This window comes from Podarcis liolepis (assembly GCF_965112155.1).
Source record: "Podarcis liolepis genome assembly, chromosome: 5".
Taxonomy (NCBI): Eukaryota; Metazoa; Chordata; class Lepidosauria; order Squamata; family Lacertidae; genus Podarcis; species Podarcis liolepis.
Window position 1 is genome coordinate 29,628,561 of NC_139556.1, and position 21,931 is coordinate 29,650,491.

The 21,931-nt window shown below is 43.7% G+C and overlaps 1 protein-coding gene across 5 annotated transcripts in view; it reads right to left on the minus strand.

Moving 5' to 3' along the window:
• RHOBTB1 (Rho related BTB domain containing 1) overlaps positions 1 to 21,614 on the minus strand; it is a 62,804-nt gene extending 41,190 nt beyond the window's left edge. Inside the window, exons 1-3 of one of the 5 annotated variants that reach the window (XM_083502590.1) lie at positions 21,518 to 21,614; positions 12,962 to 13,057; positions 3,104 to 3,192 (exon numbers count right to left, since the gene is read on the minus strand). The gene's annotated coding sequence lies outside the window, so the exon portion shown is untranslated. Of the gene's footprint in view, positions 1 to 3,103; positions 3,193 to 4,235; positions 4,450 to 7,469; positions 7,788 to 12,961; positions 13,058 to 21,380 lie in introns of those variants that run through there. The other 4 variants (XM_083502591.1, XM_083502592.1, XM_083502594.1 and 1 more) reach the window with 4 other exon arrangements.
• Positions 21,615 to 21,931: the final 317 nt, after the last annotated feature.

Here is a 21,931-nt window from a genome sequence, read left to right on the forward strand (position 1 = left end):
GATAAAATATCATAAATACTGAAAACAGGCAAGATCCAAGGATCCCCAGGCATGTAACCTCCAGATGGTGGAGATGTCATGAGCTATCCTGAAGCCCAGGCATCTTCTCTTGGTAGCAAGTGGCTGATAGCCAAGTTGTGCTTGGCAAATTTCAAACTCTGGTGGCACACCATAGCTCAAGAGCTAGGGGGTCAAGAAACACTCATCCAATGCTACCTTCTAGAACTGCCCCCAGAGATAAGATTGGGACCAATGGAGAACAGTGTCCCTGGTGGCCACATCCTGTAGACTGCAGAAGAGGATACCATGGTTGATAGTATCAAACGCTAATGAAAGATCTAAGAAGAGCAACAGGGTTGTGCTTCCTCCAGACCTGGGGCAAAATAATGGGTGAGTCATTATAGGGAACAGTGGCATATGAATAACAACGCAAGTTCTTTTCCTTTTATTTTTTACAAGTTGTTGAAAGCAAAGGAGGAGGGGTGAGATAATTGCTAACATTTCTTCTTGGACTGGAGAGGGTTGAATGGGTAGAAGAGTGGCAACTCAGGTGAATAAAAGTAGGTGTAAACCCCCCCCACCCATCTAGATGCATCCCAAGTATGAAAAATAACTTTTGGACACCCCCACCCTTACACACCTGCCCCTGACCTCTGTACCCATCACAGAAGCATACAATACTATGCAGCTTGTAGGAGCAAGAGAATGACAAGAAAGGAAAATAAATCATTGAAATTGGGATTTGTAACTATAGCCGAAGACTATGCTGAAAAAGCAGTGCAGATGTGGTCAAACAACTGAGCTTTTAAAAAATTTACCAGGAAGAAAGATACGGTGCCATAGTCAGAACCTATAAGGTTACTCTGGTGAAGAAAGGCAATACAAAGTACAACTGGTTAGTTTCCGAGAAGAAGGCGGCATGAGAAAGCTGGGGCAGATAAAAGGAGAATGGTAGAAAGAATGCAGATGGTCAAGGACATAGAGATAAAATTTCTAGAAGTCAAAAGCACTGGCTGTCCATGAGCTGCAACAGAATAACTTGCTGTTATTCACTTCCTTCGACGCATAGCACTTTGTTTTCTAAAACTGACTATATCACACTAGGCTCTATTATTGCCTTTCCTCTCCCCCCCCCCCCTTTTCTTTTCTTCAGGTATGCTAGAGTTCCATTTCAAGATAACTACTAAAAATTGAAGTCAAAAAAGAAAACAACCACACTCATGTTAGAATTATTTGTTTGACAGAGAAACTGTGCTGCTGCTGCTGTTACATCAAACAAATTGGATTTCAAGAGGCAAAGGACAAGTTCAACTACTTGACCAAAGGTCCTATTCTGTTGTTGGGACAAAAAATGCTACTTATTTGAGAGCAGCTAAATAAGAATGGCAGAATAGGTTGTTCTTGGTAATTCTGGACTTCATCCCCTTCCAAAGACCAGATTTACATGCTCCTTCCATCTTGTGATAGCAGAGATGTTTCTTTTCGATCTGTAGCATATGCTGGTGGTGCCTTTGCCGTTAAGGCCCAAGAGGTAGAGGGCATGAGCTCTAACATTCAAAAGCAATATACTGACACATTCTGGATCCCTGAATGTCTGCTCACCCTGATATGGTGCTGGCCTTGAAACTTTGGGCTTCTCCAAACTCTTGAAAAACTCAAACCTTGCAAGAATAGGACAGGGAGTGCAATCATCTGTTCTGTTCTTTTCCCTTCTTCTAAGCTACAGTCATGTACAAACTTTGGTGTATTTTAACTCCGAAATTGTACTTTGCTAATCAAGAAGAACACACCACAGTTCCTTGATCTTATATGTAACAGGAAGGCATAGTTTAATCAAAAGTGGAAGCTTTCACCCTTAGCCTCCACATGCAGAGGAGGATAGCAGGAATGAGCAAGCCTGAAGTTCACCAGGCCTTATTCACAGTTGTCTAAACCAGGGCAGTATCTGAGCTGATGCACATTTTGTTTAAGAATCCTATGAGATCTTTACCCCTTTAAATTCAACTTTAGAAGCAGAAGTTAATACACAAACACATGCTGCTTCACTGGTAGAGTTGCTCTAGCTGAAAGATTACCTCTTGTGTTACATGGGCTAGCAGCCTGTATCATCTACAAAATCATACTATTTAGTGTTGGAAAAAATGTTTAGGGTATCACCTCAACAAAAAGGTGCACAAAGATGGTCCACAACAATATTATCCATACCAGACAACCTTTCAGAGGCAATAGCTGCAATCAAAACCCAACTGATTCAAATTATACGATAGGAGATTCCATGTAAACAGTAGGAAGAACTTTCTGACAGTAAGAGCTGTTTGACAGTGGAATGAAGTACCCTGGAAGGAGGTGGACTCTCCTTTATTAGAGGTTTTTAAACAGAGGTTGAGTGTCCCTTTTCATGGATTCTTTAACTGTGATCCCTGCATGGCAGGGGCTGAACTATATGACCCTTGGTGTCCCATCCAACTCTACAATTCTATGATCTTCATGTCCTACTATTGAACTTCCAAAAATACCTGGCTGCCTTCTGCTAGAAACAGAATGCTGGACTACATAGACTTCGATCTGATCTAAACAACACAATTATTAGGTTCCCATTGTATCATAAAGCAATGTGAAAATAAAAGGGGAATTCCTTCCCTAGTACAAATCCTGGATTTTGCCTTGAAATTACCAGTTTCTGCAGCGTGAGTAAGATTAGAACCAAAGCATGTTGACACAACAATCAACAGTCAATGCTGAGTTGGTTTATTTAGCATGCAGCTGATGTGCAGTGTTTACACTGAAAACATCTGAAAATTGTTGTAGGAAATCACATTTCACACTGTAATGCTTCTAGTTTTCCAAATCAAAACATTTCACAATACAAAACTGTGTGCAGAAAACCCACATTATGCCATGTCTGAGAGCGCCTGTCTTTCTGCCTGTGCAGAAACTACCTGGGCTTGGCAGTTGGCACAAGAGACACTGGCAAGCTCACTTTCCACCACCTGTTTTGTGAGACTTCTGCGCTACCATTTCCTAATGCAGATGTAACACTGGAATATTTGCAGCATTCTGTGCTCAGGATAGAATCAGGTTCCCAGCACCATCATCGACGGACATTTATTTTCTTGTTGGGAAATGGTACTTTCTGCTGTGCTGAAGCAATTAATGTTGTTCCTTGGTACTGGTGCATGAAGCCCGTAAGCCCTGCAAGTGTATGGCAAAAGGGGCTGTGTTTAATTGAGGCTTCCAATGGCCTATTGCACCTCATCCTAAGGCCCTGATGCTAGTTGGCTGGCAGCTCTGGCAGCATGGTTTTCTCCTAGCTTTTGGAGGCCAGCAGAGTGCCCAGCTCTAGTTGCCTTGCACTGGATGCTGCAGCAGCTCTCTCAAGACATTGCCTCTAGTTGCACCGCAATGGATGTAGGATAGGATAAAGCTCGGTGGTCCATTTGTGTGGCCAAATGCCACACCAGCAGATTAGAAAAGAAACAAAAGCACCTTTTTGTGATGCCTTGGACCAAACCCCAATCAAAATGAAGCATAATTAAATGAAATTTCATTTGCTCACATTTATCCCCGATTGCCCTTGTTTTCCTCTTATCCTCTCCTCCCTTGACTCTGATGTTGACAAAATATATAATATAAACTCCTTGGGGTGGGGTGGGGGAGAGAGAGGAGGATTGTACATAGTAAAATACAGTGGTACCTCAGGTTAAGAACTTAATTTGTTCTGGAGATCCATTCTTAACCTGAAACTGTTCTTTACCTGAAGCACCACTTCAGGTGGAGCCTCCTGCTGCTGCTGCCACACGATTTCTGTTCTCATCCTGAAGTTCTTAACCCGAGGTACTATTTCTGGGTTAGCAGAGTCTGTAACCTGAAGTGTCTGTAAACTGAAGTGTCTGTAACCTGAAGTACCACTGTATGTTACTCTGCAATGTGCCATGTATGAATGGTAACTTTAACAAAGCTTGAAGCAACAGCACCATAAAGCACAACAAAGGAGAAAAAGTCATACTGAAATTGTGGTTTTTGTGCTTGTCTCTTCACTATGAATCCCACCCCAATCTGTTTCTTAGTCCCCCTGCAGGATGGCCCCTGTTGTAAAGAATTCTTTTCCCATATGAATCAACTCAACTGTCCAATGTAAACATTCTTAAACAGCCCTCACTGCCATTGAGGTCACTGACAGCTTGCTTGTACAAACACTCTGGCATACAGTATAAATTAAAGATATGAAAGCATACACCAATATTCTTCTTCTTAGGCTCATACAGCTGATGCATTTTCCGAGCTGTGGAAATGCTATTGTCCTCTTCTTGTTGTGTGCACAATATACACATTTATGGCTTTTATTCCTGTTGTACTTTCATCACTGTAAAACCAGTTTTCTGGTGGCATTTTCATATTTTGAAATATACCTACTAAGATTCTAACATCCCCTGGCCCAGGTTTATGCCTGCAACAGCCATCAATTGGATAGTGCCTGTGACATCAATGCCAGTTTCGTGTCATCACTGATGACGAAACATGATCTCTCAGTGTCTATACAGACTAAGAGCTTGTTTTCATGGTTTTTACATTAGTATATGGCAGGAAAATTGTTTTAAGCATTCAGCTCAAGAATGCTTCAGTAGCTTCTTAAAGAAAAAGCAGGGCAAGGTTATTCCTTTCCACACTGCAGCTCACAATTTCTAGGCCCGTTGCTTTTTCTTTGAAGCTGTGAGCTCCCTAGTGCCCCCTAGCACTGGAGTACACTTTTCTCATCCTCTTCTTTATTATTAAAAAAAGTGCTTACCACCATGGGACCACTTCTGCTGAAAGCACCATAAGCGATAATAAACGCAAATGACAGCAACAATGTCAGTGTACCATTGCACCTCTTCCACCATTACAACAAGTGGAAGGCTTTAGCTCAATGCTGGTTTATCTGCATTGCATGAAGAAGATGCTAGATTCAATCCCTGACAACTGCAGGCAGGGCTAGAAACGTTTTTCTGCCTGAAACCTTGGAGAGCCACATTTCTTCGGTATAGACCAGTCTTCCCCACCCAGACACCCTCCAGATGTTGGCCTCCATCAGCCCCAGCCAGCATGGCCAGTGATGATGGAAGTTGCAGACCAACATCTGGAGGGTACCAGGTTGGAGGAGGCTAGTGTAGACAATACTGAGGTAAGTGAAACTATGTTCCTAAGCCCTCCTCTCCTTTACATTTGTACATCACTTACATTACTGTTGCTGGACTGCAGCAAGTGCCACTGTATCATTAGGAGGGAAGTTGTTCCCATTACTCTGAGGAAATGATATCAGATACAAGTCTTTATAGATGCATTATCTCTCTTCTTCACAACAAGAAAATATTACTTACTGGTATTTGAATCAACTTCTATGGCTGCCATATTTTAACGCAAAAGGACTTTACCAAATAATTAAATAAAAAGCCTTGTTGGATGTTTCCAAACCCCACATTCCTTCCATTTGTATATTATTATGTTGCTTTATTCTATATATTAATAGATGTAGGGATGATGGGACTTAATTATTGCCTTAATAACCCTTCTTCTTGTTAGAATGATGCCAAACTATTCATTGTCAAATAAAGCTTTTATGTGATAAAGGCCTAAGAGCAGACAGTGGAATATTAGTGCAAACACTGTAAGCTTAAGCCAAATTCATATATGGATTTTGATCAAACTGTAGCAATAGTGCGTTCAAAGTTTCCTGAGAGATGATGAAAACTATTCTCCTGAGTGTGGATTTCAGTATCTAGCTTTTATTAATGACTGATATTCTTCCCAATCCACTGAAAAAAGTGTCTCCTAGATAAGAATGTACTTCAACTGATCCCAGCTATCAACCATCCAAAAGTAGTCCAGAAGCACAAACTCCTTAGGCCTTTGGACAACTGCATATTAGTCACTGTATAGATACCACTAACGCATGCAAAACAACACTAAAAAGGAAATAATGTTTTAAAGAAGTCTTATTTGTTTGCTTTATTGCTCACAAAACATTTAGAAGAGCTTTGCTCATTAAAAAATGATAATTCAAAAGGTAATTTCAGGTATAAGCAAAGCATATTTTCTTGAAGAGGGCAAAAGAAGCATGATAGGTATGCAGAACCGTCTTCTGCAAACTTCTGACTTAGCAATGATTAATTAAGCGAACCATTGTAATGGCCGTTGGCCGGGTTCCAAAAATACATATGACAGGTTGAATGAGCCACATACATGTTTTCTATCTTCTCCTATTTTTAAAAAATAGCTCCAGCACTACTTAGCATTTATTTAATGCCGCCAGTTTGCTAGGCGCTACATGCTTGGCTGCTGTTCAAGAGAACGTCCAGGAACAGAAAACAAACGGCGGGTGAGCTACTGTCAGTTGCTGAGAATATTCTGGCATTGCCTGCCAGCTCTCGCTGTGACCATATGCAGAACTTCACGGTTCCGTGCGAACAGATGTGCAAAGCCAGCTTTTCAGCCGCATGGTTTGCGTTATGGCCAGCAGCAGCCAAGTCGGTCAAAAGGACTGGCTCGAACTGCTTGCCTTGCCTTTTCTGCTTTGACAGGGATGCTGGGGCTGCTGGAAACCACAAGCTCCAAGCAAAAAGGAATAGGGGCAGAGAAAGGGGGAGGAGGAACCCAATCGTTCTATTAAAATGTTTATTACAGTATAAATATCATAAGCATGATGCAGCCAAAGTTCAGGACTTCTTAAGACTATTCCTATTAGTGGCACACCTGCTGTCCTGCAACTGAAATAAATGGCTTGGCTGGGTTGCAACCTCTGTTTCTCCCACTCATTCAAACATTCAGCAGACTTGCTTTCCCCATCACACACACACACACACACACACAGGACATATAATAATATATATGGTGGGCTTCTTCTTCAGATACCAAGAAGCAACCATTGGTTGCTGGCTTGAACTTGTACGCCCCCTAATGTGTCCATTGCAAGCCCTCTCATGGTAGCCCCCTGGCTGTTGTCACAGCAACCCACAACAGACGCGGCAGACACAGCAAAGGCCAAGGCAGGCCAGTGTGCATTTGCACGGACAAAGGGGGACAAGTTATGATGCCTTTAGGTTCTGCCTCCAGTACTTCCGAGATGAGCATCCCCTCCCTCCCGCCGGTCAGCCGTGCCAACCTGGGAATAGTGCCCGGTCAGCAAATCTGGCATCACGGGAGACCACCGGTGTGGGAGCGACCCGCCTGTTATGGACTGCCACCAGCTCCCTGGGTCAAAGGCCTGAGATCCCTTGGGGCAACCCCGATGTTACTGCCCCCGTCAGGCTTAATGTCCTACCGCGTTAACTTTCTGCCATATAACACTTTGGGAGGGGGTACCTTGCACGTGTGGCCGGCAAAGACGCGAGCGAGCGGACGGGCGCGGGAGGAAGGGGGTGTGATGCTGGGATGCAGCGCGCGCAAAACTTGGGCACGATCACGCGCGGCGGCGGCGGAACACGGCGCCTTACCCGGCAGGGACTGGTGCCTTGCAGCCTCCGCGGCTGAGCAACGGCGGCGACCCCCGGTAGCAGCAGCAGCAGCAGCCGCTCCTTACACGGGGCGCGCAATGCCAGAGAGCCGCCCGCCAACTTTGCACAAAGGCAGCATGGCGCTGGAGCTGCCCTTCGCCCCGTTCCTGCAGCTGCAGCCGATGCGCTCTCTCCGGCTAGACCCGCTCCTCCCTCCCCCCCTCGGGATTCAGGGTGAATCTGGAGTGCAATGCAAAAGAGCCGAGCTCCGGAGCAGCGGTAGGAGCCGTTCTCATGGTGACGTCGGCAGCCTTCGGGTCTATTTATACTCAGCCGATTGGATTTCATTCATGAAAACGGGGCCGGGTGGCTCTGCGTAAGGAGGCGGGGACTGAGGCGCCTGCTAGCGCCCAACACAGACGCGGCGAGCGAGCGCCAACACTGTGTATGCACAGTCCGGGTCGCTCTGTTTACTCACCGCCCCCATCGGCAGAAATTGCAAGAGAGCCTTAGATCTGCACCGCGCGAGCTGATCTCACGGAGTCGCCATCTCAAAGGCATTCGGCTCCTTTGTAGCATCCCAGCCCCGAACCAAGAAGAAACTCACCTCAGTCACCGCCGTGTGGAGAGGCAGGGCCATTCCACACAGCACACAGAAAAACCTGCATTTATCACCATCTATACACTCAGGGAGGAGCTGCAGTCACACCTGGCTCCCTGGGGGGCATGCCTGCATTATGTCCATGCTTGTAAACACATTTGTCACATGCTGCCTTTGCATCTGCTCAGAGGCAAGTGTAGCTAAGCGGCATATACATTGTTTAAGTACATAAATATGCACAATGTTCTAAGATAAAATGTAGTGAATCAAGACCACCAATGAGAAGCCTTTGTAAAATTAAAGAACCTCCACGAAAGGGAACGAGAAGCGACTCACAGCTAGATTGCCCAACACTATATTATTGAGACAAAAAAGCAGCTTATAGGGCGATTTTGAGCAGGAAAGTAGCTAGAGGAGTAAGGGGGTAAGCATCCCATGCCATTCCTTAAAACAAAACAGGAGACTTGCGTATTTATCTGTTGCATGTGCCTTAAAAAGTGTACTGTAGTTTGGCTGAGAGGTAGTAATTTGCCCTTGCAGAATCACCTCTTTCATTCCACAACAGATGGTGGATTTCACAAACTAGGCTTGTGGTGTTAGCTCACAGTTGATCTATGCAACAGACATGCATGGTAAAGGAAGAAGTCCCTTTATACTTATAAACAAAGTGTGGGCAACAGAGATTGAACATATTAATAACACAACTATAATTTATGATGGGCGCGGGTGGCGCTGTGGGTTAAACCACAGAGCCTAGGACTTGCCAATCAGAAGGTCGGCGGTTTGAATCCCCGCAACGGGGTGAGCTCCCGTTGCTCGGTCCCTACTCCTGCCAACCTAGCAGTTCAAAAACATGCCAGTGCAAGTAGATAAATAGGTACCGCTGCGTCGGGAAGGTAAACGGTGTTTCCGTGTGCTGCTCTGGTTCACCAGAAGCGGCTTAGTCATGCTGGCCACATGACCTGGAAGCTGTACGCCAGCTCCCTCAGCCAATAAAGCGAGATGAGCGCCGCAACGCCAGAGTCGGTCACGAATGGACCTAATGGTCAGGGGTCCCTTTACCTTTACAATTTATGACATATATGCAGTTTCCCCAAATGGTAGCTGCAATTATAAGTGTACATCACTTTTTCTATCTAGACTCCTGTGCTGTTAACACATGAATGATGAACCACTGCCCACCTCTTGTTGACTCCAACTTCCATCACCCCCCAACCATGGAACTTCTACTCAAACAACACCTGGAGGTCCACATATCATGCCTGCTTTTGCACAAACCAAACAGGAAGAAATGCAGCAGGGGAAACTTCACCCCATCACTCCATCTCTATGCCAAGATAAATCTTGGTATATATCAGGTAAACACATGTGCACGAGTAGTCACTTCAAAATCAGTAGGGTTAATAATGAGTAAGGCAATAAAGTTCAGGGCACTGAACTTACACTTGGCCAAGAAAGAGAGGGCTGAACGAATGAGATGCAGGATGTGGGCACAGTCAAACCTCCTAATCCTTGCGACTGTATATTCATACCTGCTTGTTAATACAGTGAAAGAAATAAGGGGGTTGGTATCTCTCCAGCCCTTCATGTTTGGTAACCCATTTAGTACAGACTATACAGTGGTACCTCAGGTTAAGTACTTAATTCGTTCCGGAGGTCCGTTCTTAACCTGAAACTGTTCTTAACCTGAAGCACCACTAGCTAATGGGGCCTCCTGCTGCCACCACACCGTCGGAGCATGATTTCTGTTCTCATCCTGAAGCAAAGTTCTTGACCCAAGGTAATATTTCTGGGTTAGCGGAGTCTGGAACCTGAAGCGTATATAACCCGAGGTACCACTGTACTCTTAAATTTCATTTGAAATTTGTTGACTTGCTATAAAGAGACTGAACATTTAAGTATTAGACAAGCTGCAAAGTGAGTGCAACTAATGCAACTAATCTGAGCAATACATAGAAATCCTGGATGTCAAGGAAAGGGGACCCTGAAATTCCTAAAAGGATTAAATAAGAAGTTGGAGTACTGAGTAGTGTTTATGTTGCTTGGAGCATTTTCCAGATTATATTCAATGCTGCCATTTCTGTTAAACTTGTATAAGCTTCATAACACTGCTAAGGACAGGAGAATGCTGCCTTGAGCTACTGCTTCTCCTTTGTCACTTTGATAGACAACTTCATGGGCAGCCTTGTGGATATGTCACATATTTTGAGCCCTTGCAGCTATAAACACACCCTTGAAAGTATACCATGCCTTATGAAATTCTCATAAAGCCAGAGGAGCAGCTGAATAGCTGGGGTGCACCCATCCTAACTCCTTGTCCTTCCTTATGACTAGCAAAAGCCAAGTATATCACACAAAACAGTCACTATGTGCATTTACACAACTTGCCTAATTTACACAGGTTGCAGAATTCAACTCATCCTGGGCAAAGAATTGTAGGCTTTTGGTAGGACATATGAACAGCTCTGCTCTTGGGCATGGATCAGTGTCCAGAATGCATCACTGGAGTGCCACTTTTATCCAAAAGCCTTAAGTGATGGAGTCTCATGGCAGGATCCTGAGTAGCTGATATGGTCTTAGGACTGCTAATGTAGTTCAAAGAACAGGAAAAGAGCTGTCCGTTGTCTTGTTCTCTTCACTATACCAAAACAACAGTGCCGGATTAAATGGCAAAATCAAGGACAGCTTAATCTAACCACTGCTAATCTTTGAGAAACAGCCTTGTCAAATGCAATTTACTTGGAGAGCAATGACAGAGGCAGTGAAGTAAAAGTCCCCCAGTTGTATTTTCAGTGCCTCACTCAAAGGCCATTTGCATTTTAGTCAGTTCAGCACCTCAGACAATGGCTGCCATAACATTTAGATCCACAATTTTTAAACTTGAAACGGTGACTTGAACATTACCAAAAAGAAAAGAAAACATTTATCTAGTCTTCACTGACACTGAATGATGTAGCTAGAGTGTATTTAATAATCAGCAATCCTGATCCACTGGGTTCCCCCCCCCAGCTCATTATTTAATATTTATAATTCTGTTTATTGCTTTGATAATTAAACTATATTTCTGGGGATCTGTAATTGCTTTTTTAAGCAACGCGCGCGCACACACACACACACAAACAGTTGTAGCTGAACAACAGGTTACAAAGAATAGTAAAGCAGTTTTGAAACATGTATTGAATCCCTGACATTCATTAGAGGTCTGTCCAGGGACATTATTCCTGAGTAGCCCAGGGATTTTATGATGGGCCAGATATCTTGCCCCTCCCCATTTTTTAAACTTAAAAAGCATGGTTTTAACTTTGACCCCCAAGCCAGCTGGGTATACGACAAAGGTCAGTGTTAGGGAAACCTTAGCCATCCGCAATGCTTTCCCCAATAGATCATTTATGCATAAAAATTCACACATGTCAGTTTATCTCATAGACATAGACCTGTGCCCTAAGTTCTTTAAGCAGCTAGCAACACCCCTAGGCTCAGGGTTTCCCCCATCATGTGTAGTTAAAGGCATACACACAAGCATATTTTCATGACTCCTCTTGTGAATACTGGAAACTATGGCTAACTTCAGACAGAGCTATTCCAGTGCTTTGGTGAGCCTACTTGGGAAAGGCAGAAAAATACGAGGCTGGTGATTCATTCATTTATTTGCCTGGTTGGGTTGCCCCACTCACTCTGGGACACTTACAACAAATTATAAAACCACAGTAAAACATCAAACATTAAAAACTTTTAATCCACAATCAACAGCTCAGCTCTCCCCAGAGGGTGCCTTCTGTGTGAATGGTAGACATCTTTGAAAAGAAAAAGGATGGTTTTGCAAGAGAGTTGCAATGTTAGCCCCCAAATTAGGAGAACAAATATCATGAAGAAAGGTTAAAAAGATTGCTGGTCACATCTGTATCACTTACATTAAAGACAGAAGATGACTGCAGAGAGTTAAAGGTGGATGAAATAAGCATCATTGCTAGAAATTAGTACTCTACACTCTGCCCTCTCTGGAAATAACCAGATTAATTTCCTAGATGTCCTCTGGATGTCTGTAAAATTAATTCAGATTTTGGTCTGCATTTGGATCAGGACAATTAGCTGAGGCATGTGACTATCCCCTGGTTTGCACGTGACACCAAGCCAAACCAAGGCTTGGCATGAATGCATGAATTTGCAGGCTCTGAGAGAGGATATTGTGGCTGATTTGCTCTTCCTGGCTGTTTTGGTGCTGCGCTACACTGAGCTAAGCTATAGTTTGGGTAGTTTAGTAGTCCTCCTCTTCCCCAGCCCCTGCCTTACACTAGAATCAAAGAGTTGGGAGTAAGGAATCCTTGATCATTCAATTCAATCCCACAGCACTACATTCCCCTTTCCCCAACTGGCATCCTCCTCCTTTCTTGCTGCAAAAGAGGAAACCAATTTTGATAAGATATGCAAGCCTACATAACTTCAGTAACTATAGTTCAGCAAACAACATGTATGAGCTACACCTTGATACAGAGCGAAGAGTTTGCACAAAATACATTCAGTACCTGCATTTTAGCTGGTGACCAACATTGCTATATATGCATATACACATACAATTTCCCTTTCAGGAAAATGCATAGAAGAGGTAATTTAAAATATTCTCCAGGATGAATAAAACCAACTTTATTCATAAAATTCAATGTGTCTGCCTTTATGACTCTCTCTGTGTGTGGTTTTCCATAAGAGGGAAACAAGTGCTGTCTAGTCCCACAATGTGGTCCACGTGTGAATGAGCCTTTTTCAAGAAAAAGGTTATTTTATATTGCAGACGGCATGTTCTAGAAATAGTTAGATAAAGGATGGCTTTAGTGAAGCACTTTCATCTATCACCGCTTCTGTGACAAACATTTTCCAGGAATAAATTTCTACTCACCATTGAGAGAAAAAGGGTGTTCATAGCCATTGTAAGAGCTCAGTCAGAAAGGAATCCTTTCTTAGAGACAACTGTTCACACGTTTCCTTATCTTCCCTGTGGGGTGAAAAAACATGGTGTTTTATACAATGTGAGCGGATTTGTTTTTATTTAGGACTATGATACATTGCCCCAAACCACCATTTAGGAATCAGCTATTTGGGCTAGAAAGAACTCTGAAAGTTCTTACCACCTGCTGTCTACAATTATCTAGCATCACTCACCAATCATTTACTAACCTCCAACCTGCCACCATCACATGCTCTTTGGTAGGAGTCAGTATCTGCTCTGTCTCAACCTCGTGCTTTCTTAACTGGTCAAGTTTGTATCTCTGGGCTTTATTTCCTTTGAAGTCGGGCTATTCCCGTTAGAAGTAAGTGTATATCAAAATGTGTGGCAAGTTAACCCAACAGATGGATGGACTTCACACACTTAATCCATTGCTTCCTTGCACTTCTCATACACTTCGGCAAATCTATCTCCCTATTATGTCTGTATAGTATCACTGAAAACAACACAAACATAATGATTGGGTGTAATTGCAAAGCTGACCGACATCAATATTTCTTGCTGTTGAGCAAAACAATCAGGAGGACACATGGTGGAGGTAGCACCGAGAGGCAAACACCTCAACCTGGGAATGCTACTTGTGAATACATTTGGGTTTTCCAGAAAATTAGTTTGAAGCTGGACCATCAACTTATGTTTTCAATGACCATCTCCTCATCAATATTTGTCGGTTGTTCTGGAAGCTTTTTACAGCTGAAGCGTGGGATATGGATTCCAACAGACAAGAACAAAAATAACATTTCCCATTTATATAGTTTGTGGGTCCCCCCCCCCACAAAGTGTTTCAAATGCATATGCCGACTAACCTTTACATGTGCATTGTAAGGTTGATTAGCCCTGCTGCCCCATATTAATAGGGCATTCCATATTATATAATACAATATACAGTGGTACCTCAGGATGCGAACAGGATCCGTTCCGGAGCCCCGTTAGCATCCTGAAGCGAATGCAACCCACGACTGCCCGTCTGTGCATGTCACCATTTGCCGCTTCCGTGCATGCGTGTGATGTCATTTTGAGCATCTGCACATGCACGAGCGGCAAACCCCCAAAGTAACGTGCTCCGTTACTGCCGGGTCGCCACGGAGCATAACCTGAAAACGCTCAACCTGAAGCACATTTAACCCAAGGTATGACTGTATTTCAAATTTTGCTTCTTTGGCAATTGGAAAATCTGGGGTCTGATCCATCCTCAGCTACAATTCTTACTGGGTGACCTTCCCACCCGCCACTCTCTCAGCCTTATCCATGCAACAGAACTTTTGTGACGATAGAAAGGGGAAGGGAACTGTGTAAGCTGCCCTGAGCTGCTTGGGAAGACAATAGTATAAATATGCAAAAATAATACGACATACTAGGAAGGAAACTGACAGTAACATCACTGATATAGTGTACGAAGTTCTCTAAACACTCTAAAGCCACTATATAAATGACAAGTATTATTGACTGTGCAGCTCCCTTATCTCTGCACTATCCATAGAACACACAGTGTGGGAATCTCATCCTGTGAATTGTTCCCTTTGCTTCCCTTTTTCAAAGTTGTCGGGAATGTAGTTGCAGACCTTTAATAAGCATACCTCCATTATGCAAAGGATTTCCCCACAAATTGCTATCGCTTATCCTGATCTGACCCCTAATACCAAGTCAATGCCTATGTGGCCACCATGCCCCATAAACTATGCTTTGCCTTGCTCTTAATCTATATATTAGCAGCTCTGCTCTCAGCTTCTTTCCATTTGCTTTCAAGAGATCAAATCACATGTTTTAAGATACCTTCTTCTCAGGAAGCCTAACACAAACCCACCCACCCCCACAACCACTCAGCTGCTCTCCAGTAATCAGTCATTAACTAAATGACTTGTTTTCCTAAGGCTGTGTCCAGACCATTTCCCTTTATTTAACCCCATTAGTCCCTGTTTCTTTATGTTTCGTTTCCCTTTCATCTGCACAGTTGTGCCTCCCTTCATAAGTGCATCACACTGTGGAGGGGACTCTGCACAGTGGAAACAGTGACTGGGCACACTCAGGAACTGAATACCAGCATAAGTTTGACTGGTGCGCTACTGTAGGCTATGCACTTTAAACTGACCCACTCCAGTGATGTGGAGCAGAACTTTTTCCAAGGCTTTATTCCCTGCACCCCCGTGGAAAATTATCCATTTCCTAAGTTCTTCAGTAACCATGAATGACAGCCAATTGTGAATACAATACTAAGCTTGGCAATTTCAAAGCTTTTAGCTCTGTTTACTGAATTCAAGTGAAATAAACATGCAAATTACTACCTTTATTTGCATATGAATAAAACCCTTTGCAGAATTTTACAGAAAGCCCACATCATTGGCCCTCTCTGACTCATGCTCTGGACTAGAGTGCTGATATAAGGCCTTGAACAGTCTTTATCCAGAGGTCATAGAACCACAGAACTGCAGAGCTGGAAGAGACCCCAAGAGTTATCTAGTTCAATACTCTGCAATGCAGGAATATCAACATGCTGTACCCCCATCCAGTTTGAAACCATGCAGGACCCTGCCTAGCTTTGCAAATGTGCTAGCAGTTTCACTGCTGCATCAATGGGCGGCGGGTGGGGTATATGCTGCCAGACCACCAAGCCTCATCCACTCAAGATAGCTCTCAGTAGCTCCTCATTCTCTTCATCATCTTGGCTGCTTATACTCAGGACAGCTATCCTTCGTAACCCTTTGGTTCCATTACACGTAGGCTCCTCAACTACTCCAACTATAGGGTCCTATCTCAGGGGTACTCCAGCTATAGGGACCAGATCCTACCTAGTAAGGCCTTAATAGGTTTGCAGGTTACTTTATTTGTGGCATATTGTAAGGCATCTAATGAATAGGTTTCAACTAGTCTTATTCCGGCCCACTCACTTCCAGTGCATGCTGCCACTGTTGCATTTCCTGCTGCACTCTCTCCTTTGCAGTTTTCCAGCACTGAAGCGATTCCTTTAGCCTTTTATTCCCATCTCTGCTGGCAAGCTCCAGGACACATAAAGCAGATTAGCAGCTGCTGACTAGAATAACCTGCAGTCCAAGCTTGTTAGCTGCTCATTCACCAGGTGGACCTCCACAGCCAGCCTCAACTAGAGTCTCTGCAGTTGAGCTTCCAAACCTGTGACTAAAATAATGTTCTCACTTCTGGAGGGTTTTGGACAACAGAGTTCCTCTTTTCTGACCTGCTCCTTCTGGGGTAGTTTTCCCACCTTTGGTCCCCCACCCTGCACCTCCACTGCCTTGCAGGATATCTTTGGGAGAAGAAAAGGCTAAGGAGTATACCCCACACAAATCCAGAGTGGAGTTCCTAAGATGGTTGGATGGCACCTTTTAGACTTCCTTCCAGCAACTCCTGCAGCCAAGCTGGTACCAAACGTATTGCTCAGCTTTCCATTGGATCACATCAGTGAGGCTGAGAGGGTGGCCCTGTTGTCTCGTCAGCCCAACATCTCCATATACACTGCTCAGGCTTCTGCCCCATGGAGGTCACTTTGGCGCTGTTAACACAGCAGTTTGTCTTCACCACCAAGGGCGCACTCCATTGTCTCGAGACAGACGGATGACAATCCTATTAGAAGTGAACAAACTATTGAAAGCAAGCAATATAATTGCCAACCCTGCTTCAGTTTTCACAAAGCAACAGAAAGGGCACCCTGCAGGCTGCTCCCAGTCCAACATACTCCCATCTCAAATCTCTCAGCTATCTCCAAACTCAAACGCCAAACTGCTATCTTTTCTTATATCCTGAGCATTGGGTTTGAAGCCGCATCTCAACTCCTAAGCATGGCTTCTACTGAAGTAATTGCAGCCAATCATTCCTGTTGGAAAGAAAACAATCTTAACAAGTAATGGTCGCAGAGAAGCACTATAACTTCCACACACGGAGACTGTAGCACCCACTGCCCCACGGAGAAGCTCTGTCTGAGAAGCTGAAGGAGGTCAGTGCAGAAATACATGGAGGAGACTGATAGAAGAGCACATGGGGGAAGGAAAGTCCAAAGAAACAATGGAGGATATGCTGCCTCTGCTCCTCCATCCTAGCTTCTAAATCAATAACTATGCTTATTACAGCAGAGTGGCTTGGGAAATGGACTAGCAGGGAGAGCTGCTACTTTCTATTCTTGCTGCTTTCCAATGGCACAACATGCATGGTCATCAACCAGAATGGCATGAACTGCAGCCACTCTAAAAAACTGCAAAGGTACATATATGCTAGTTCACAGCAGGAGTCAAAGCTCATTTAATGAGAGAGGAAAGCACAATCAATAACTTGATGAAAATGACATTTTGGAAATCCCCTAATTTATTCAGAATTACAATGTTTCCAAAGATATCTCACTAATATACTTTTTTTAAAAGAAATGTAAAATCAGCCTACCCAAAACAAATTCAAAATTCACCCTTACTATTACCCAAGTATTCAAAACGTGGTCAAGGCAATAAGTTTGTAGCAGGAAACATTTAGAAAATATGTTATGAAACATGCTTAATGGATCCCAAAGTCATTAAGCTTCTGCTTAAACAAGGAAAGCAACTGCGTGAGTAAAGCTGTGAAAATTGTTTTCTCTGAGCATTATTCAAAGAGAGGCCAGCTCTCTCAAGAAGACTCTGGCAGGTTGAAAAAATGTAAGGCCTTTACAGTGTCTATGGATTCATTCTCTCCTATAATATAAGCATATAAATCCCTGGTGTTCCATGGAAGTGGTGTATCAAATTTCCATTATGAGAGCTCTAAATGATTAATGAAAGTGGAAAAAAGTGCAAGGTTGTATCTTGCGTCTTCTATTTCAATTTTTATCAGATAAAAATGGCCATGTTGCAAGCATGCCATCTTTTCGTTGCAGCTACGTCATAAAATGGACATAAAGAACTTTTATCTAAATTATTAAAAATGCATAAATGATTCACAATCAGTAACAAAACTTGGATTCAGCGTGCAATGTTCTAGAAAGCAGCGGTGCTGGGTGTAATAGACAACTTGATAGTAACCAATCATCTCATAGCAAAGGCAATTCTATACATTATGTATCATGCCATTTCTATAGTTCATTTTAAAAGAAGAAAAGCTTCTTTATAGAAGTTTGCTGTCTTTGTCAAAGGTCTACAGTCAGCCTAACGAAACCTACAATTCACTGAACCTGTTTTTTCTTCACTTTCCAGTAAGCACACCAGTTTAAAACTGCAACCCTGACCATACTTCAAACATTTCATCAGAAATGCTTGCAAATACAATGCAAGAATGTAATATCAAAACAAAACAAAACAAAACCCTTAGGGCACATTCCAGCCAAAATTAAGCATATTCCAACGGGAATAAATAGAATTTTTTTTTTAAAAAAAAAAAATTGCTCAACTGCCCTTTATATAGGAAAACATTTCACTGGGTTGTATTCAACTTTTATTCAGAACAGACTCATTGAGATGAATGGATCCAACTTAGTCATGGTGATGAACTGCAATGGGTCTACTGTGAATAAAGTTTGTTAAATGCAACCCCTTGACTCAATGAACCTAGATAGGTATGCTTAGATTATTACATTTACTGGTAGGCTCAGTGTGCCATTCTTTTTTTCCCTTTTCTTTTTAAAGATCATTGCAATGAAATAATTCATAAGGACTCCTGGATCATGGTCTGCTTAAGGAATGAGGTTTGGGGAAGTTTTTAGTCTTAGTTTTCAAATCAACTTCACTTCTTACACTTATCAATTTACTCATACCTTTGTTCTTTCCAGTTTGTTTGTTGTTTACTTCTCTGTATCCAGTTTTAGACCATCAAGCTGCAATCCTATACATGCTTGCACAGCTAGTAGTAGCAAGCCTCACTGAACTCTGCTGGATTTACTTCTGAGTGGAAATGTATAGGATTGGATTGCAAGGTGTGTGGGTGTGTTGTTGTTGTTAAAAAAGGTTGCCTCTGCACACTTGCAACATTATCTTCTTATGTACACTTACTGAGAAGAAATGCCCACTAAATTCAATGGGATTTAATTTCATGTATGATTTAAGGTTGCAATCTTACATGGGAGGAAAAACCCAGTGTGTTGTAGGGTTCATCCGCACTTCTGTTTGTGTTGCAATTTCTAGGCACATGTTCGTGATTTCCAGTCATTGGTTTGAGCAGAAAACCTGATTGGTGTTTCTTTTCCCAGGGGAAAGCAGTGGGACAAAAGAACACTTGGACCTGTGCCTAGAAACTGCAGTGCAAACAGACGTGTGGATGAGCCCTTACTTGCAAATAAATACGGATTGAGTCAGGACATAAATGTCCTATCAGTATGTATTCACTCGCAGCTGTGGTTTTATTCTGTATTGTAAGCATCCCATGAGTTAGCTATTGGAGAGGTCACATAATACATAATTCACATAATGCGTAACACATAATTCATTATACTTGTTTTCCCTTAGCAGCTTCCAAGACACTTTGGAAATACTGGGCACCATCCAGCCAGAGTTAATACAATGGAAGAGAATTGAGCCTAAGCAAATCAATGGAGCTTAAGTGTGTTTTACTTTGGCTAGATTTGTGCCCACTTTACAAGATACTACATAAAGGAAAGCAAAATCCCACTGGTGTGGGAGTGCTGAAGCTGGTCTTGCAGAATACAAGTTACCAGACTTGAAAAGAAAAACAAAAGAGCAGAACAATGTGTGATTTGTGTGGTGCTCACAAGGCCTCAGTTCTGGAATCACTATACAACATCAGGGATGGCTCCTGGAATAGACACAGAAGTCATTTAAAATATGTCTCAGGACATGTGCAGAGTGCTTGTTCATCACAGCTGACATCACTCATGGAGGACTTTCAGGGGCAAATATGCCTTCCAGGCAGATGTAGTTCTTTAGAAATTAATCTGTTAAGTGGGAAGCAGCTTTAACATCTTCTCTAACTAGCCGTATAAGCATTGCCGTGGGAAAGACCAAAAATTAATGAGTAATGTTACTGTACTTTGTTGCTATCCAAGAACATTGTTACAGCTACTTGGTGACCATTCTTCCTTCCTTCCTTCTGCTGACTGCTTATTTATAGTCACAGATGAGAGGCTATTTTCCTCAGTGGGAGCTGGCATTTAGGACACTAGATGTTTGTTTGGTTTTCTGAATGGCCAATATACTTGCAGCATCGAGCCATTGCTCTGCAAACAGGTGTAAGAAAAGGTAGCAGTTGGCAGTTCTGAATTTTGAGAGGGGCAAAAGGACTTCCAAGTTTAACTGGATTAGAATCTGGAACAGGGTGCAGGGGTCCACACTGTTACTCTCTGGGATGCAGGCTTTGTGATTTTGTTGCCCGTTGTTGGAATGTAAATGTGCTAAATAAAATAGAAGTGATGCAAGGTCTGCAGAGTGCTCTTGCTCCCAAAGGGAACCAAAGCTGTGTCCACATTATACCATTAAAGCACAAGTGAATCACATTCTTTACCTCAGTCCCTAGGCACTGTACAGTGGTACCTCCGGTTACATACGCTTCAGGTTACATACGCTTCAGGTTACAGACTCCGCTAACCCAGAAATAGTGCTTCAGGTTAAGAATTTTGCTTCAGGATGAGAACAGAAATAGTGCTCCGGTGGCACGGCAGCAGCAGGAGGCCCCATTAGCTAAAGTGGTGCCTCAGGTTAAGAACAGTTTCAGGTTAAGAACGGACCTCTGGAACGAATTAAGTACTTAACCCGAGGTACCACTCTAGTTTGTTAAGGGTTGATCGGAAAGTGCAACTGTGAGGGATAAACTACAGGTAAACTACTGTAACCAGCGCTATTCTTCTAGGAAAAAAAGATGCCAGAACTCACCATGAACGCTTCCCTTGTTCTCTTCTAATGGCAATGGTGCCCACCTGAGAGGTGCAGAAACTGAGCTCAGACTGATAAAAAGCCCTGCCTGTAACCATGCACACTTACCTCAGAGCAGACACGTGCTGTGCTGCCCACAGATTTCTCACCAATGGGAGAAGTGGGTATAAAACTAATACAAGTTAATGGCGAAAACTTTCTTCTGGCAAGTCTTTTAGTTGCTGTATATCTGCCGAGGCAGTGCATACTAACTGCACAGCTTATATACACTGTGTATAAACATAAATGCTGTTCTGTGCTTAATACCACGCAAGTGCTTCGGCGTGCTTAGACACTGTACGATATTTCTCCAAGTGAAGAAGGGGGAACGGACTGGCTTGAAGAAGCTTGCCACAGTTCCGAATTAAATCTCTTTTTTCCTCCAGAGACCCGCCAGCCTCCCTGGCCCCTCCCTCGCAGCTCCCCGCTTCCCCCTTCGCTCCTCGCCGCCTTCTCCGGGTGACCCGCGCGCGCCTCACCTGACAGGAGGAGAGACTTCTCCGAGAGGGGCGCAAGCCGCGCGCTCCAGAGGGGGGGGGCCGTCGCGCCTCGCCCCCCGCGGCGCCTTCGGAACCTGCGCGCGGGCAGCGCGGGCTCAACCTAGTCCGCCTCTCGCGAGCGCCGAGCTTCTTGCCTCCTTCTTCTCCCTCGCCTCCTCTCCGGCTCGCGCCCTCCCGGCTCGCTGCTCCAGAGCGCCACACCCCGCCCAGCCTGTCCTTCCCCGGGCTGGGACAAGCCGCACAGGAGCCGCCACGGGTCACGTGACCGAGGCCGTGAGGCGGGCGGGGGAAGGAGAGAGGATGCTCTTCTTGAGGAGGAGGAGGAGGATTATGGGCTGTATCCTGCGCAGGGCCCGAAGTGAATGAATTTCCTCCTCTCTTCTTCTTCTTCTTCTTCTTCTTCTTCTTCTTCTTCTTCTTCTTCTTCTTCTTCTTCTAGGGTTTTGATAATGTCATGAGGCCACTTTTGTCTATCTCTCCCCCGCCCCCAACTATACCTATATTTGTTGTTGTTTAGTTGTTTAGTCGTG